Here is a 20,741-nt window from a genome sequence, read left to right on the forward strand (position 1 = left end):
GCTAACGAGAAAACTTTTGCTCATCAGCAAATTAATAAACGCTGTTTTCTTGAGCAGTTCGGATGTATGTAGGAAATGTACTTTCGTCTTAGTTTTTGGCTCTTCTGTTTTCGGAGCGAACTGTCGTGAGCTGTGGCGCAAATGGCTGGCAATTTTCCGTCAAACACAATCGATAATCTAATTCGCTGACCCTTGATGTGCCCCCGGATTGACTGGAAACGAAACACAATGAACAAGAAATTTCGTCCGAACATATTCAAAACTTTTTTTTTCTTCTTTGATTCCACTCGATTGCGTCCCCGGAATCGGCGGGGCAAACTTTTCCGAGTGAAGCAAACACAACAAACCGTTCTGCAATTTGCTTTTTTGGCAGAAAACAAAAATTAGACGAGCGAACAAGCGTTTTGTTTCCATAAACGATTTATTTACGCGTCATTAGGCCCCGCTGAACGGCGGAACAAAAATGGCAGTCAATCGAATAATGCGTGAGGGGCGGGAGAATCTGACAATTTAAAGAATTCGCGAATTCAAGGATTCGAATAAAATTTTAACGGAGTGATTGGAAGGTGTGTTAGTGAACAGACACCTAAAATGATTTTTTCTAAAGAATTCATATCAAAACAATAATTGTGGACGAGACGAAGTTCGTCGGGTCAGCTAGTTTTTATATATAAATTTGAATATTTTTTTTAATGTTCACTCTACGTGTCCTCGTGGACATTTTATATACCACCTCTCCCCATGAAGTCTGTATAGAAATCGATTGAGAAATGATTTTACAATTTTGCAATAATTTTGCATTGAGTTTCACTCATCCATTTCGTTTGGTCAATAAAAGACAAATATCGAGATTAAAGCACTTACCAAATAAAATTGTTCAGTTTGATTTGTTAGATGTAAGAGATTCGCTGGCTAATCTCATATTCTTCACACTCTGTAATGGCTATTAGTGAAGACACAGCGCTGAGGATTGTCACTGTCGAAGTGTTATATGAACGGAGCACTTAGTCGGGACAGTTTTTGGGCAGCTATACTTGATTGTCGCTAGATTACTGTTGGTTGTTCGAAGAATTTTCAATACTAGTGAAAATAGGATTAGTATACAGGGTTGGCCATTTAAAGTGGAAGCATCTGGCAACCCCATAACTTTTGACAGAGATGTCAGATTAACAAATGTCATACCGCGTTGGAAGCGTCATTTCAGTACAATTTTAACCATGGAACAATACACACCTAAACAACACGCTGTAATTGTTCAGCTGTACATTCAAAATAACTTCTCAATTGTGTTAATTAAACGTGCGTGGTAAAATAAAAATAAAGTTAAAACATCGCCTGGAGACAACACTATACGTCGATTATATGCCAAATTTATATCGTCTGGTAGTGTTGGTAATGCCAGTCATTTGTCCAGACAACGACCAAGACGTTTCGACGAGAATATTGATGCCGTTCGAGCCAGTGTTGCAGAGACTCCATCGACAACAGGTCGCCATCGTTAGGCATCGCTCGAACCACCATTTGTTCGTGAAAATGAATTGGACAATTACTGGTTCTAACAGGACGGCGCTACATGCCATACAGCGGCTGCCACGACCAAATTATTGCGCGAAATGTTCCCCGGAAGATTAATATCGAAAAACGGCGATTATGACTGGCCACCGAGATCACCTGATTTGACGCCTCCTGACTTTTTTTTATGGGGATATTTAAAATCCAAGGTATACACTGGTAAACCAAGGACCCTGGCTGCGCTGAAAGACAATATCCGACAAGAAATTGCTGCCATATCGGCCGAAACATTGGGCAAAGTGATGGAAAATGCCGATAAAAGGGCACATTTTGCGGTCAAGGCCAGAGGCGGTCATTTACGAGATATCATAATCAAAAAGTAGCTAGAACAAATCTCCTTGGACCAAAATAAATGAATTTCAAAAAAAAAATTTTAAAATTCCACTTCTTTACTTTGCTATTGCAAAAACAAATCCTTCCACTTTAAATGGCCCACCCTGTATTTCAGAAAAAGAACATACAGAGAAAAATTATGCAATCATCTTTTTTTGTTTTAACGCAGAATAGGTATGAGAATAGGGAGTATTTTTTAATGAACTGAATATTCAGTTCCTATCGTAGTATTATCGCTTCAAATTTAACTCTTACAAGAATCAGCGCGAAAAATCACTTCCTTGAGCGAATGCTCGCATGTCAGCGAACCATTAAGTAAGTGATAAACGCCCTATTAAGGCCCCCACCCCGTGGCACTCAATCGACGGAGACATCCGCTGAATGGACTGTTTAATATTTATGAGCCCAACGGAAAGGGGTAATCAGAGGCCAGCAGCAGCTGCAGAATTCATTTCCTTCCGTTCGGCCGCCTGTGGGATCATCCGTGTGATGGAATGTTGCGTTAATAAAATCACCACCTGTTCCAGTTGGAGGCTATAATTTAGGAATTGAATTGAATTGCAAATAGAGCGAAAAAAATAACAACCCCCGAAATGACTCCAACACCAGTTGTGTGGGTGGAATTAATATGGGCGACGGCCGAATAAAAAAACAATCCGCCCCAACCTCGCTGTATTGATATATCTATTTCCTCATTGTTTGTTTGTTTGTGTATTTGATGATTCGCGATATCGCAACATAATAAATCGGCTATTTGCGTTTGCAATGAGCACAATAAACATTATCGCAAGCGGATGAGGAATTGTGGTGCATAGTGGGAGGGTAGGTGAGCGAGGCGTGGGATTCTTATGCTACTGTGGAATTGAAATTAAATTCGGTCGGAGTGATTTGGTGGTCAACGCACTGTATTTGGTTGCTATATAATCCATTTTGAAAATTATACATGAATGTATCAATAAAGTTGAATCCAGCGGTTTTGCGGTTACGATATGACACAGCCTCTTTTGGCTGCTGAACGCAACTGCGTTTATAATCGATCGGATCAAGAAATGTCAGAATCTAGCAGCGTCACGTTTGGTGGAAAAATCTGTTTTATTAACACAGTTCTATCGTGTACGGTACATATAAAATTTGAACCGTTACACACGAGAAAGGACTTTTGAAATGCTGCAAACGTTAGGCTACAGACTTGCTGATCAACATAGAGAATTGATTATGTTTACATAATTTTGATTTCCAGTTCGTTTATTTGATAAAGCTCTATCATCGAATTGAAAAATGTCCAGTGGGAAGTTACAAATTCCCGGTATATATTAGGCTGTCAAAAAAGTCCTGCGGTATTTCCGCGAGGTGTCGTTGTAAGCGCGTAGTTCTAGTTGTATTCATTGTATCGAGTCATACTATAGCTTGTTGGAAAGGTAAGGCGCGCTATAATATAGTCCTTGACAGTGTTTTGTTTGGTTAAGTCGTTCGTGAGTTATAGTGTCGCAAATATGGAGCAAAATAAAGAGAAAATCCGACATATTTTACAGTACTACTATGACAAAGGCAAAAATGCATCTCAAGCTGCCAATAAAATTTGTGCAGTTTATGGACCCGATACAGTTTCCATTTCCACCGCACAACGATGGTTTCAACGTTTTCGTTCTGGTGTAGAGGTCGTCGAAGATGCGCCAGAAGCTCCGGGAGCTCGGATGGGAGGTTCTTTTGCATCCGCCGTATAGTCCGGACCTTGCACCAAGTGACTACCACCTGTTTTTGTCCATGGCGAACGAGCTAGGTAGTCAGAAGTTAGCCACAAAAGAGGCCTGTGAAAATTGGCTATCCGAGTTTTTTTTGCCAATAAGGAAGCGAGCTTCTATAACAGGGGTATTATGAAGTTGGCATCTCATTGGGAACAAGTCATCGAACAAAACGGCGCATATTTGACTCAAAACAGATGATTGTAACTAATTTTATGAACAAATGAAAATTAAAAAAAAATACCGCAAAACTTTTTTGACAGCCTAATATTTGATAGAATGTGTCTTGGCGTTATCAGCTACCCTCACTTTGTGGTGGATTGAAATAAATCACAACTGACTGTTTCCACTTCCACTACCTCTAACGCAACCATCGTATTCAAGATAATCTGAGAACCAATTCAAAAACCTTCTGGAATTGTAGTGTCTCACTAATCATCCAAAAAATTGTTTTGCTACCGTTTCTCATTTAAAGGGTGTGTCACATCAAATTGCATCACGGAAAAAACGCTGTAGAAATTCGCCCAGTAGACCGATCCTTTTGAAAATTTTAGACAGTAAAATAAAAACTATTAAACAACTTTTGGCATTTTCTTTTTATTCATACTTTGAGCCCAAGCCCGTATGCTCGCACCTTACTCTTTACCCCGTCCATAAGGTTCTGTACAACGTCAGGTTGTAGTTTTTTTTGAACAGAAATTCATTTTCTCTTGAAGTCCGCCTCCGATTTGACAACTTTTGAGTTCTTCCGGAGGGCCTGCTTCATAATCGCCCAATATTTCTCTATTGGGCGAAGCTCCGGCGCGTTGGGCGGGTTCATTTCCTTTGGCACGAAGGTGACCCCGTTGGCTTCGTACCACTCCAACACGTCTTTTGAATAGTGGCACGAAGCGAGATCTGGCCAGAAGATGGTTGGGCCCTCGTGCTGCTTGAATAGTGGTAGTAAGCGCTTCTGTAGGCACTCCTTAAGGTAAACCTGCCCGTTTACCGTGCCGGTCATCACGAAGGGGGCGCTCCGCTTTCCGCAAGAGCAGATCGCTTGCCACACCATGTAATTTTTGGCAAACTTGGATAGTTTCTGCTTGCGAATCTCCTCCGGAACGCTGAATTTGTCCTCTGCGGAGAAGAACAACAGGCCCGGCAGCTGACGAAAGTCCGCTTTGACGTAGGTTTCGTCGTCCATTACCAGGCAATGCGGCTTCGTCAGCATTTCGGTGTACAGCTTCCGGGCTCGCGTCTTCCCCACCATGTTTTGCCTTTCGTCGCGGTTAGGAGCCTTCTGAATCTTGTATGTACGCAGGCCCTCCCGCTGCTTGGTCCGCTGGACGAATGAACTTGACAAATTCAGCTTATTGGCGACATCCCGGACCGAACTTCTCGGATCACGTCTAAACTGCTTAACTACGCGCTTGTGATCTTTTTCACTGACGGAGCATCCATTTTTGCCGTTCTTCACTGTTTCGGAGCCCGCCCTCGATAAACTTCGGTAGCTCATCAGCTTCAGGCTCACAACATCGAAGAAATGTACACCATTTACAACGGCAGAATTATCCATTAATTCAAAACCCACTAAAATGCAGTACATGCAACCACTCGATTATTATATTTAAGTTCACAATATTACAAGGCATTAACTATGAGACACAAGAATACAAATATTATTTCTAAATGACTAGATCCGACCGACACAATCTTCTCTTCGTATTATTTAATTTATATCCTGCAATGGTCAAACTGGAACTGATTCTGCTCCGCAGACTCACATTTTGTCTGTCCACTGTTGATGCTGTTGTTGCTCCTCTATGCGCGATGATCCTCCCGAACAACTCATCTTCGGTGTGGTGAATTTACCACATTCCTTTGCTTCTCCCGTTCCGCTGTGGTGGAAGGGAGACAACGGTTTCCACACAGTTGTTCCTCTTTACTCCTGTATTAGTTTTGTTTGCTGTTGCTGTCTGGGCGACTATTATTGATGTGTAGTAGGTCGTTGTTCGCGCCAGACAGCAGCTGATCACCTTCAGGGTTGTAGCGCAGAGTGTTTATGTGTGACGTAAACATTCACCTTCCGGTCGATGGTTAGGTTCTCGAAGTATCGTTTTAGTACTCTGCTGACCGTGGATTGGACGATTCCCAGCATCTTACCGATGTCCCGATGTGACAACTCCGGATTCTCGAAATGAGTGCACAGGATTAATTCACGACGCTCTTTTTCGTTCGACGACATTTTTCCAAATTTACGAAAAATTGACAGTGAAGCATGGCCAACGTGATCTATACACTCTTATCTGATTATAAGCGAAAGCTGAAGATATAATTCCTAAAAATTAAATTTCTACAGCGTTTTTTCCGTGATGCAATTTGATGTGACACACCCTTTATTTTCTTTCAAACCGTAAACCCGTGTGGTTGTACGGCATCGGCATCGTGGACGTAACAAAGGAGGACAAGTTAAGGGAAAGGCAAAGTCTCACTCGAACCGTGCAGGTCTCCAGTTCCCTGTTGGTCGCATTCACTGATTGCTCCGCAAGGGTAACTAGGCCGAACGGATTGGTGCCGGAGCACCAGTATACCTAACAGCGATTATAGAGTTTCGGCCGTCGGAGTGCTCGAGTTGGCTTGCAAAGCTGCTCACGACAATCAGAAAACCCGCATCAAGAACAGAGCAGCTTCGGTTCGGCGCTCACCAAGGCAACAATTAGTTTCAGTGAGTGGCAAAGTGTTTCTCCGGCATGTCGCATTAAATGTAATTTACTGAACAACATGTCACAAGCTGGATGGGAATAAATTTTCCAACTGTGAAAGCTGTGGCGAGTGGCAAACGCAATAGCTAAACAGGAAGGTTTAACCGAACAAGATGGGAATATCGAGTGATAACAAAAACACAACACCAAAGGTTCTTTTCAGAACCATCAACATATTCATAAAGAGTAAACAGTAAACTAATCCATTTTTCAGGTAGATAGGTAGGTATTTACGTAGGAGAAGAAAATAAAACAATATATTTAAAATATATATTTAACAAAAGCTGTCCCCTTTGTATAGTCCTACGTCACTCCGGTTATGTCCCCGACATTACCCACCCGTCTTTTTACTATATTCACTGTTCAAGTTTCAAGCAAAAAAATTTGTAGATGAATTTCCTGTCTAATGATATATAACACAACATACGCCGCAATAACCATTTTGTGTAAAATGCGTTTGAAAACTCTTAATAAATCGTAACATTTTTCGTAGAGTGACCCCGCTATATAGAAATTAAAGAAATAGTTCTATGTCAAAAAATCATTGCGGCCCGTGGCTATGATGAAAAATCTGATTCGGCTCGCATCATGCCAATACCTGGCCACCACTGGTCTAAGATATTGTGTGACATTTTTTAGTCAGTGAAGAACTTTCACGAGACCGTTCATCATATTATAGTTGAGGGCATTAGAAAAATCACAGCACGACTAGTGCCAAAGGAGCTTAACTTTCTTCAAAAATGTCATCGCAATCAAGATAAAATTCTGATCCCACGTTCATCCAACGCATAATTACTGGCGGGTATGACAAGGATGTGACTTTTTCCTATTTCCGAAACTCAAATTACCGATACGTGGGACCCGTTTTGATCGCATTGAAGACATACAAACAAATTCACTGCGTGAACTGAAGGCAACTGAGAACACAAATCCCCGGTATATATTTGACAAAATGCATACTTTTTATCAAAAGCTTTGTAACGCCTCTTTTCCGTTGAAAATGCAACAGCAGATGTGCTTAAAATGAACTCCGTTCACAGATGCTTCGGAATTCGTCTAGCGAGAGAGAATGACGGTTGTGAAACAATTTCAGACGTCATAGACATCATTACACGAGAATTACAATTGCACACTATGATTTCGTTTATGTTTACCTGAGCGTTATCATATATTGATAACAAAAAACAAATCCCCAGTAATGTTACTGATTAATAAATAAACAATGCATGGAATTTAATTTAGTTGAAAATTTAAACAGAAATAACATGAAAAACGATTTCATTTGATTCACTTGAAACGGGTGCATTTTTGTTCAACTCAATAAGTTGTTTCTATCAATATTACCAATTAGTCTCGGTAAAACAATCAATTATCATCGTACACAAACAGTCACCGGCTTAGTATTGATTGCAGTGCTTTGGCCGGTGATCGTGTCATGTTACCAAAAACCGTTTTCGGGAACCGTTATGGTGCAATATTCCAATAATCCTGCTTTAAAATGACACCCGGCCGCCATCGCACCGGCTTCCGCGACTGACGATTGCCATCCATAATAATGCCAACAAATTCAATAAACGGATATTAGTGATAAATTTTAATACCATTAGGTGTCGCGCATAGAAATACATTTTCACTGCTTTCCACACGGGTCGTTGTGTGAAGCTTATGGGTGGGGGTGGGGTGTGGTTTCAAACGGGTCGAAGTGATGCAATCAAAGTTGGTATAATGAGTTTTCATCGTACAAGCGTGCTTGTTTAGGGTGTGGGTGAGGCAGGCCAGTGTTTTCAAATTATACTGGGTCAAATGTGGAAATGCAGAAATATGAGATTTATGAGAAGTGCGTTTCGGCGGCTGCAATTTATAGCCCTGTCAGCATCGTGGTCTACCGTTTGGCGGCGGCTGCTACGTAAGCGTCATAAAGCTACACACGGACAAGATTACCGTCAGCGGTTGGAATAAATTTGGGTCGTCTGATGGACATGAAGGTATGGACGCCAGGCACAAGCTGACCCTGAAATCCAAGCGATTAGAATCTGAAAAACAGGAAGCTCTTTCTCGTCGGGGTGGCTTAGTTAAATTTGTGCATAGCCTGATGAATGATGACGGAAAGGTTGATTTGAATAAACCACTCAGAAAATTCTAATTCAAACATTTTTGTATTCATATGAGGTATGGAATAACAGTTGCGCAAGCACAAATTTTGCACCTAAGGACGATTTAATTTCAAGGACGTTTATCATACCCATCAATTTCAGTTATCATTATTTATAATTAGGTTTTTAATTTTAAGGCTCAAATTGGTTCTGTAAACGAGAAGTGAATGAGTCTGATAAACGCACGATTTGATTGTTTTTGTAGCCGAGAGAAAAAAAACCTGATTGCAATCGTCTCGATAACGGAGCTCATTTAACCGCGTGCATTGACCTCGATTCGGTCGAATGTGCATCCGAAATTATGCATTATTCAACGCTCGATCCCAGTAAATACCCCGGTCATTCCTGTGAGATATCCGCCTGATAAAAAAAAACGTACGAAACACAAATGTCCAAATAATGGCTATAATTTACCGCCAACCGAAAATGATGGCTCAGCTTAATGTGTTATTTTTTTAAATTAATGGAGCTTTCGAAATGGTAAATTTTTAAACTTCTGTCCGGCTGCATTATTCATGCCATCGATTGTGCCTTCCATTGACTCTGATTACGAAATTGTATGAAATATTTATTTATGCCATGATCAAGCCGGCCTCCATTTCGGAGGGCAGAGAAGTCACTTAAAATAATATGTTCCAATCGAGAGCTGTATTTGTTGGTTTTTCTGGAGAACGAATAAGTTGTTTGAGTTATTCGAAGTGTTTTCCTATGCTCAATTTCCCATTGCCCAGTAGTTGTTCTTTAACTGGCATCTCTCATCTGCAGTTTTTCACGGCGGCGAAGAAACCAACTTTTCTTATAAATGTTGGCTCATGAAATGCATAAATCAAAACTTTGGCGTTTGTTCGCTTCGTTCTCACCGCTACTGCTGCCGCCTCGAATCCTCGGATGCTCAGGCTGAAGGTAGAAGAAGGAGCTCTATCAGCTTCACCGCGGCGTGGGTGGAAAATAGTACTCTCATTGATTGGCTCATCTTGAAGCCAATTTTGAAATAAACAAAAACGGCAACTAAAAGAAACTGTCCCTCCCCTGTGATGGCTATCATATCATTTGAAAAGGATGGTGTGGTTCTGACGTGGGATGTTTCGTTTCACATTTTTCATTTCTCGCCTCTTGCTCGAATGAACCACAGAATGTGTCATATGAGCGATTGTCGGGTCGGATGCGGGGAGTGTACCGATGGTCATCTTTTCCAATTTGAGAAATTGGTTTATAGTGAGCAAGTGATTGCGGTGTCACATAGTTTCTGCCGTTAAGTGAAACAGGACGAGACCGCAAGAAGGTTTGGTAGCGTGAGATGGTCGGAACTCGTACGGACGTGTAGAATTCCGACCGGGGTCCGGTCTGGTTGGCTATGTTTAGTGGACACTTGTGGTTAATTTAATTTCATTCGCACGGCAACAGTGATGATAGATTTAGAGGTTGATGGAATGGTATAGTCGTATTCTTCGCTTCTTTCACTGTAGATGTAATTTTAATTTCCACATAAAAGCAACATGAGTTGGAAAAAATAGTTTCCTTGTCAGAGAAACAAATGATTGACTTGAAATTTGTCATGATCAATATTATTTGTCCCAAAATTACCCGGAAGTGGGAAAAAGATTATTTTTTTTCCTTTAAGATACTCCCTATAAGATTCAATGCACATCAGGATTGGCGTAACTACAGTTTATTCTGTATTTGTACAGATTGTGTACCAAAAATTTATCGCGCTGCAATTCATTACTATAGAATTTCTCTCAGTAATTTTTTTCAGTTTCCAGAGATGTAAACGAGATTGGTTGAAACCAAATTACCAAATTATTTTACTAAAAATAATTTGGGAAAAAAGTTATCCATTATTTTCTCGGTAGCTGGTTTTAGTGATCAATATCTCGCATAATATCGATCATGCAATTTTAAGTTTAGGGTCGTTGTAAAGATGACACTTCACACAAAAACAAATTTCTTTTTCTGTTTTTTGTTTGTTCCATTCAGTTGTGAGTTACAGGGTATTCACAACGGATCTCAACAAAGGGAAAATTCGGTACATTTTACACTTTTTCTTTTATAAAGGCGAAAATGCAAGCCAGGCCGCTGAAAATACGTGCAATTTAATTTTAATTATTTTAAATTTTAAAGTTTTATTTAAAGTTATGGGCCTGGCCGGGAAAGGGAGTAAAAAGTGCCCCCAAACCAATCACCAACTGTATGGCAAATAGTATTAAAAAATATTGAAATCTTGAAATTTTTTTTTGGGATTTAGAGGTTCAGTACTACTCTAATTCATATTTAAATGTTTTCCTACGGCTTTTCTAGATATGTGTGATTTTTTTCAATGTTGCGCGGCACAAAAAAATATTTTTCTATATTTCCAAAGGGTCTGGCTGGGAAAGGGAGTAAAAAGTCCCCCAAACCAAATCACCAGCTGTATGGAAAATATTGTATAGGGTACTAAATAAAACATTTTGGCAGTAGTGCCATATATTTTAGTCCTTATATGGTACACCATAGGATCTATGGTGAAAAATGCACCTTCTCGTTTTTTCCCACACCATTCTCAATAGATTTGAGACAAAAATATTTCTGAGATTCTGAGATTCAGTACTGCTGAGATTAAGTACTACCCTACTTGAGATTCAGTACTTTGTATTCAATTTGCTTTCTACGTTTATTTTAGGTAAATGTGAGTTTTTTCACAATTTTTAGAGTGTTTTCGCAGTACAAAAAAAATATATATATATATTTTTCTAAATTCAATATTTTAATTTGATAAATATTTTACTTTGAGACCCACTTTTGCTCTAATTTTTATTTAAATGCATTCGTATGTGTTGTTTTTTCACATGCAGCGTAATTTTTTCTTGAAGTTTTAAGAGGATTGCGCGAAAAACCATTTTTTTGCCTTTGGACATTTTTAGTTTATTTTGAATTTAGAGACCCAGTACTGCTCTGATATTTATTTAAATTTTGTTTTTTTATATGTCTAAATTTTGTCTGTATATTTAGAGCATTGCGCTGTGAAAAGATTTTTTTCTCATATCTTTTTTTTTTTTTTTAATTCGTTTATTTTTACAGGCTCAGTTACTTAAGTTTAAAGGAGCCGAATTATTAAATATAATTTTAAAACTATATAAATAAACAATTTTCTTACATCTATGGTTAGTAAGGTGGAAAACCGATTACTCGCGGTGTACTCGAGTTTAGGAGGGTGACATATTTTTAGGAGAAGGATGGGATATAAGGAAATTGTAACAATGTTGATGAACACTCAATTTATAAATCTATTCGTATATCTATAGTGTATTTACATTTCAACTTATTCTACTATTTATAGCAAGGGGACGAATTACCCGCAAAGGAAGGAAAGGAGGGTATAAGGATGTAGGGGCAATCACACACGAAGAGCTATAGCTTTAAGGAAAACATATATATGGGACATGTAATCAAGGTCTAACCGAGCCAACACATCTCTCACCGGCACATTTTCTCATATCTTGTTATATATGAGATTATCTTTACATCGGATTTAGATGGATTACAAAATTCATAGTAGTCAGCAGTACGATAGCGCTGTGTGAGAAAAAATAAAGTCATTGTGGAAAAATAATTCGGATGAATGAGAAGAACACTTAAAAAAATCAAAAGTATCATTATTTTTTTTTAATCTTACAATTGAAAACCACGAATACAATAAAATAATCGAAGTCAAGAAAATGAAAATAATAATGCACTATGAACAAAATTATGTTTGTGTCTCGCAATGCTCTTAAAAATTCAGGAAAATATTGCATCACATGTAGAAAAAAAGATACATACGAACGCATTTAAATAAAAATTAGAACGAAAGCGGGTCGCATGGTTTTTTTTTCAAAATTTCGAAATGCCATAAAATATATTAATTTTTTTTGTACCCCATATTCATTTTTTTTTATTATTACATTTTTTGATGAAAACATTGTTTGAAGATATTTATCGATACACCTTAGTAAGATGTACTTTCAGTATTTTTTTTTCTTATTTTTGCCTCAAAGCTATTGAGAATGGCGTGAAAAAAACGAGAGGATTAATTTTTCACCATAGATCCTATGATGTACCATATAAGGACTCAAATATATGGTACTACTGCCAAAATGTTTTATTTAGTACCCTATACAATATTTTCCATACAGCAGATGATTTGGTTTGGGGGCACTTTTTACTCCCTTACCCAGTCAGACCCTTTGGAAATATAAAAAAAAAAATTTTGTAGCGCGCAACACTGAAAAAAAATCTGAAAAAAATCACACATATCTAGAAAAGCCGTAGGAACACAAACATGAGTTAGAGTAGTACTGAATCTCTAAATCCCAAAAAAAAAATCAAAATTTCAATATTTATTTTAGTACTTCAATTTTTGATAAAATTTTGTTTTGATAATTTTTTTGCACATTCAGTATTTTTTTCAAATTTTTATCTCGAAGCTTTTGAGGATGGCGTGAAATAAATGAAAAAGTACGTTTTTCACTACAGATCCTATGTTAAACCGCATAGGGTGTCAAATAAACCGCCAAGATCTCTTATTTAATTTCCTAAACAATATTTGCCATACAGCTGGTGATTTGGTTTGGGGGCACTTTTTACTCCCTTACCCGGCCAGGCCCTTTGAGTTTTTTTTTTATTTTTTTTAAATTTTTATTTTTTTAGTGGAATACACTAAATTTAGATCTCTACTGTCAACAAATGGACCGTTTAAAGCTAGCGATTGGCCGAAAACGTCCAAAATTGGCCAACAGAGGAGGTGTTGTGTTCCATCAGGACAACGCAAGACCACACAATTCCGACAGCTTTATTGGGATGTTTTAATGCATCCATCATATAGTCCAAATCTGGCACCAAGCGATCACCACACTTTTCTCGCATTGCAAAATTTCCAGAGTGATAAGAAATCGGGATCAAGACAAGATTGTAAAAATCTATTGCTAGAGTTTTTCGCCAATAAGGACCAAGGCTTCTATGACAGATACATCATGAAGTTAGCTGTAGAATGGCAACAAATGTTACAACAAAACGATGCATATTTGACCCAGATCGGACAACCCGAAGCATATTAAAAATAGTTTTGAATTTCACCCAAAAATGAAGGATGACGTTTTCCCCAACCTAATATATGGTTAAAAATTGGATTTTTAAATTAAATACAGACATCAGTACACAAATTCTGAGAAAATGGTTGTAGAAGGTTGTGTCTAGGACAGAAACGCGTTTTCGACATAGGACTGCGAAATTTAATGATTAAATCCGCTTGTCTATCACTTCGGCTATTATTTTATAATTCCTCGAAATTTTTAAAATAATTCTTCAGGAAAATTTTAGGCAAATCATTACGACCCGCATTAACATATAACATATTATTATATTATAACATATAACATATTATTTATAACATATAACATATTATTTACAAATTATAACAAGGTTTTTTTACGTGGGGATACATACCTCGTAAAAAAACCAGGTCACCTAAAATCCACGTGATAGTGTGCGGCACTAATTTTCGTCGTAAGCAAGTTCCGTAACAAGTATCAATTACAGGGCGGACTCGATTATATGCAATCTCTGATTTCTCTTCACTGTAAGGTAAATGATGTAAGTTTATCCAGTCGAAAATATGATCTTGGTTTGTCAACTTTTTGAAAGCTCTAGTTCAGCTCTAGTCAAATCAGGTATTCAAATGTTTCAAAAAATTATAAATAAAATTGTCTTTTCATGATTTAGAGTAGTTTTAGAGGATATTATTACCGATTCACATGTTTTAAAGGTTTCTAAAATCCACCTTCTTTTGGGGTCAATGCACCCCTCATTTGAACTAACTTCTGATCAATCACCAGATGGTATGTATTCAGACCTTTTCAGGATTATAACACTTACAAATATTGTAAACATCATGCTTGCATACCATTTGTATCAAATGTAATGGATCAATTTGATGACAGTGAACTCAAGCAATGAGAAAGGCAACATCTACTTGAAAATTCGATTTTTTTCATTCAAAAATGGTGATTTTTAAAACCGGACAAACCATGATCATTTTTCGGACAAACCATGATCATAATTTCTTTTTGAATAAAACCGTTAGAAAACATAAAAAAATGAACAATTTGAACGCCTTTTGGTATTATTTTCTTTCGGGGCTTTACAACAAAACCGATGTTGACTTAATTACATGTGATTTGAATAAATAAAAAACTATTTACATTCACTAGTTGCGTGAAAACACCCGAAATCGAACTAACCAACATCATTTACCTTATATAATCGAATCCTGTCTATAAAAGAGTCAAAAAACTTTTTATTTGTTTTTTATTCATATATTTTTTGTTTGTTGAACATAAAAGAAGAATTTAATTTTTCATTCATCGACTTAATGTCATAAAATACCTTTCTCATATAAACAATTCAAATTCTTTAATAAGTGATAGAGGGTCATATTTGATGCAAAAATCCTTTTACACATATGTTCGAATTACAAAAATGACAGAGTTAATGAATTTTTATATGTTTCGGGCTCTGTTTGCGTTTAACTGGCTCTAGTTCAAAAAATAACACTATGTAGGACAATTTTGTTGCTCCCATTTGAGAGATGAGAAAATTTCGCATAGGAAACAGTTGACAAACTTCCAAATTAGTGAATTTGAGTAAAATTTTAGAAGTTAAGAACTCAATATTATGTGCTTTTTAAGGTGTTATTCTTAGTTTTATCCAAAAAAATCTTAATAAACTTGAATGTTCCTATCAACTATCTCTGAATCTTCAACTAGAACTTACAAAAATAACGATTCTGTATTCATAATAACCAACTAACTTTGAAAATTTTAATTTTCGCTTAAAATCAGTCATATTTGAAATATTAAAAAAAAGTTTTTTAACTGTATATATTCGAGACTAACATTATATAGGATCGAATCATATACGATCGAGTCAGTAAATATATAATCGAGTCCGACCTATACTGTCATATGCTCTAAGGGACCATGAAAGCAAGGTTGCAACATATACAGAGTATTCTGTAATTTACAGATTTTTCGCCAAATTGAAGATACAGAATCTGTATATACAGAATAACAGATTTTCAGCAAAGATACAGAATTTACAGTTTTTTTTTCCGAAAAATCAGTTTTAAATATTAAATTAATTACAGTGTATTTTTTCATCTACTTAGCTATATATTTTCTTACTAATAAACTTTGTTTTATTGTTGAGTCACGAAGATACCTTTCGCCATGTTTCATTTGCTAAAATGAGAACAAAGTTCACACAAAGATTTAGAAGATTATAAGAAAACCTTTTTATGATTTATTTTGTTGTATTGATATGACTTTAACAATTCATAAACAAGAAAAATAAATTCAAAACGAAAATAAACCTGTCTTTTCATTTTTCTCCGTTAGTTTCTTGATACAGATTTATTTGCTCGAATACAGACATACAGATTTCTTCAGAAAATTTTCGAGAATTCAATGTGGCAACCCTGCATGAGAGATTAATGTAAGCTGATAGAGAGAGATATGATATTGCTCAGCGATACTCGCGTAAAAAAACGCGTTAATAAGAAAATCCGCGTAACAAAACTTCGCAAAAAAAAACCCCAGTAACAAAAAACCACGTAAAAAAACCTAGGTATACATTACTAACGGCACAATATAATAAATAATGCTCGATGGAAGTTTTTTTTCTTTTGAACATGGTGTACGGGCGTTAGCCCTACGAAAATCAAAATGTGAACGCACACAAAATTAGTGGAACTATGAATATAGATGGTCACTTTACAAAAAATAAGCAGACAAAATTATCAATTGCTTGCTAAAACACAACATATGAATTGTTAGTGCATGCGCCATATTTATACAACTACAACAAAATAAAAAAGTGTAACAGATGACTACGACCAGGCTATAGATTACGATAAACGTTAACCAAAAATAAAGCGAAATTGTCTTATGGGGGGCACTACTCTGGAGGATCGAAAAATAACGGATTTTCGTGATTTTTTTTAACGACCAAGCTGTAAAAATTATTTTGTTAACCAAAACCATTGATGTTTTATTATTTTGATTATTATCTTTACAGAAAACCCAATCTTCGAGAATTAGATTTTCCGTTCGTTCGTTTTTCGGAAAATGACAAAAAAGCGAAAAATCGTCAGACAAAAAACATTGGCCGAAAACATTTACATTTTTGTTCCTGTGGGAGGTTCAATCCAATAGTTTTTTTGCTGTAGAAAAGTTAACATATTTTTGAAGTTTATAAGGTTTTGTTTTTTGTTTGGTTATGTGAGGGTATGTACTTTCTGCTCATAGTTGCTTTAAACTGAATTTATTGCCCAATAAAGTTACACAAAATTGAATGAAATCGTTAGTAAGTGGTAGCTAATAGACTAAGCTATCATTAGATGCCAAAAACCATACCATATGGTAGCTTTCCAAAGCCATGAAAAACTATCAATGTTGCTGTTCGATTTTTCGAACGCTTGGCATAAAATGGGTTGAGGTATATTTGAAGAGGTTTATTTTATTTTTGGATACCAATATAACAGTTCGGCTGAATAGTTCATTATGTTGACGTCTAGATGGCGCCTCTTGTAAAAATCTACGTGACTATCACAAATCGTTCATTGGATACGTGTCAAAATTTGACAGCAATCGATCGATTGATCCTTGAGTTACCGTTTTGTCTCAAATTCCGAACACTTCAGCTTTGATGGCCATTAATTAATTTAACTTTGGATACAATAGAGCCTTCTTCTTCATTTGATATCACAAAAATTTATTTACAAATATACTTTCATGGTGAAAAACTAAAAATTACATTAATCACATTTGTCTCAAATTTCGAACACCATTTATGTCACTGATTCATATTCCGAACACTTTTGTCTCTAATTCCGAACAGCCAAAATGCATTTGTTTAAAAAATTCATAACTTTTGAACTACTGGACCGATTCAGATGATCGATATATCAAATTAAAGCGAATAATCTTCTGTGGCAAAATATTTTACTCGCAAAAAAAATGGATTTTGTTTTCGCAATTATCGATTGTTTTCGTTTTTTCTAGTTTACATGGTTTCTTGAAAGCTTGGTATTTTCACATAACATATCGAAAAATCAGAGGTGTGTTTTTTATCGTTTTTGAGTTATTATTTATCAAAGTTGACATGATTTAGTCTTCGTTCGATATTCCTATGCGACTAGATCTATACGAATAGGATTCCATTTTTGCAAATTAAATATTTTTTCAAAGAAGACTAGCCCATTGACTTCAATGTAATATGTCGATTATGCAAATCTGTTAGGTAGTTCCAAAGTTATGAATTTTTGAAAAATGTCATTTTTGGAAAATGTCATTTTTGGAAAAAAAGGGAAACATGATTTTCAGACAATCGATTAATTTTGAAAAATTATAATTCAAAATAAAAAAAAACACATTTCTGATTTTTGGACATGTTATGTAAACAGGAAAAAAGCTTTCAGCTTTCCAGAAAAAATATTTAAAAATATAGCGCCCTTGGTCCCGAGACCATGAAAACTATGAAAAACAAATACGTATTATGAAAATAAGATGTAGTATTTTCTCAAAAAAGACCAGCTAACCAGGTTTAATTTGATATGTCGATCATCTGAATCGGTCCAGTAGTTCAATTGATATGGTTTTTTGAAAAAAAGGCATTTTTGGAAAAAAAAAAAAGAGAAAGAAATGAATTTTTGGACCACCCTAAAATAGAAATGACCACCCTAACAAAAAAAATAAAAAATATGGGTCTGATATTTTGCAATGAACTTTTCACGGAAATCGGAGAACCACTATATCGGGTTGACATGGAATGGCTGTATAATCGAATCAGTATATGATCGAGTTCGACCTGTCGCTTCAGGACCCCGGGTTTCTTATTGTGGTTTTAGTTGGAAACCTGAAAATCAATTTTATTCTCGTTGGTTTGCACCTGCGACCTAAGTTTTGCAAGGAAAGAGCTCGCAAACATTTGTTAACAAATGGCCCCAATTTGTGAACTATCGCTGTGTTTGCCGGAAAAAAGTGGGTTCAAATATTCTCTTTCGGAATTCGATTCATATGTTGAAACTTGATACAAATTATGAAAACTACTTTAACGCTAAACTTAATACAGATTTCTGCATAAAAGATTTTTTTAACAATTCATAGCAGATTCGTAACGCAATTATTTATAACATTAAAGTGTAGTAAATTCAAATTTAAAAATTAAGTGTTCGAAATTTGAGACTGTTCGGAATATGAGACAAAGCGATTCAGCATATTTTGTTATTGTGGAAAAAATTTCAAAATCATAAATCAAGGAAAACGATGAAGAGAATGCTCGCTGGCAAGAAATGTAAGACCGATGATGAAGTGATTATCGAAACTGAGGCCTATTTTGGAAAAACCGAAAGAGTACTATAAAAATGGTATCGAAAAGTTGCAAGATTGCTATAATCGCTGTAACGCCCTCGAAGGCAATTACGTTGAATAATAAAATAGTATTTTGCAAAAAAAAATTTTACTGTGTTACTTTACAAACTCTTCAGTCAAACTGTTATGTGTTTTTTTATAGTTCACTATTTTTTAATAGTGTATTTTTTAATGTTGTTTCGTGAACAGATAAATCATAATCACAACAAAAATGAGATCTTCAATCATAAACAAAGCGTAAAAGTTTGAAGAAAAAAACAAATCAAGCAGTTTTGTGTGAGGTGAATATTTTGGAAACTTGATTCTGAATAACAGTTTAATAGTTGATGCCATTGTAGAGGGAGGGACTTTATCTTTTAGCAGGACAATAATTCAAAACCTACTGTCTAGAGATCTAATGCTATGTTCAAAGCAAAGCGCACGAAACTCTTGCAGTAGCCAGGCATAAACACTTATAGGAATCTCTAGCCATTGCCGGACAGTAAGTTGGATTACGCTGGTTGTTATAAACAACGTTTCGTGTTCAGTTTCAACACATGACAGCTGCGAGCAGAATTTCGAGTTACGTTTATTTAAGGGGCTAAAGCTTGTTGATACGTTATTTATAAAAGTAGAAGGATCTGAGCCTAGAGGCACGGATGGACTTTGAAGACAATTGCTTTAAAATTGAGTGTTTCTAAATGTTCCGAAATCCGTAAGCTTAACACATTAAAACATCAAATTATGGCCCTAGAAAAACCGTTTGCCATACGAAATGAATTGAATTTCAAACGGGCTGAAGAGTTGTAGTGGTAGAAAGAATCCGGAACTATTAATTATTGATAATTTATATTTTCAGTAGTTTTAGTGTTTTACCAAAATTACGGGGGAAAGAATAGACACTTCTTCAAAAGTCGTAAATTAAAAAAGTGTGTTTCTCACCTGGCAATGATGTATGTAATAATTTGATTCGCGCATACCCAGTACCCAATACACATTTTCGAGATAGTATTCATTCGATAGAGAATATTTTTATCTATCTTTATATGTTATCTAAGTTATATGGAAGAAAACTCATTCGATAGAGCATATTTTTATCAATCTTCAGCCACATTTTCTTTGGTCGGAAAAGGGTCTGGAAAAGTTATAGGCGAAGAGATATACAAGTTGTATAGGGGGGAGGAATTAATTTAAAGAAAATTTAAAAAAACTTATTTGAAAGGTCCAATTACTCATTTTTGAGATAATACTCATTCGATAGAGATTTTATTTATCCATTCGACCACATTTTCGAATTAAAAACACATTCATTTATATGAAAATTATGTTTTTGTTTTCTTTTTTTTGTACCTGTCTTCTTCTTGGATGGCACTTCAGTTGCGGTTCACCATCGAAAAATGCATTTGCAAATTTCCAAACTATTGAAAATGGCATGAAAAAACGAAAAATTACATTCTTTATCTTAGATCTTATAGTGAACTATACATCTATTCAAAAATAAAAAATAAAATTACGCATCTTAGGTTTAAGGAAAATGACAAAAAAAATTACAGACGGTAAAAACTTAGAACAACTTTTTTGTATCGCGCAAGGCTCGAAAGTTTCTGAAAAAAATGCATAATTATCAAAAAACACATACGAGTACATCTAATTATCTATTAGAATAGTACTGGATCTCAGAATTCCAAAAAAATCAAAATTTATAAACAAACAAAATTTAAAATTTTTTGTGTCACGTCAAATTCTGAAAATGCTGAAAAAAAATCACACATGTCTAGA

The sequence above is a fragment of the Toxorhynchites rutilus genome, chromosome 2 (assembly GCF_029784135.1).
Source record: "Toxorhynchites rutilus septentrionalis strain SRP chromosome 2, ASM2978413v1, whole genome shotgun sequence".
In the NCBI taxonomy this organism is placed as follows: domain Eukaryota; kingdom Metazoa; phylum Arthropoda; class Insecta; order Diptera; family Culicidae; genus Toxorhynchites; species Toxorhynchites rutilus.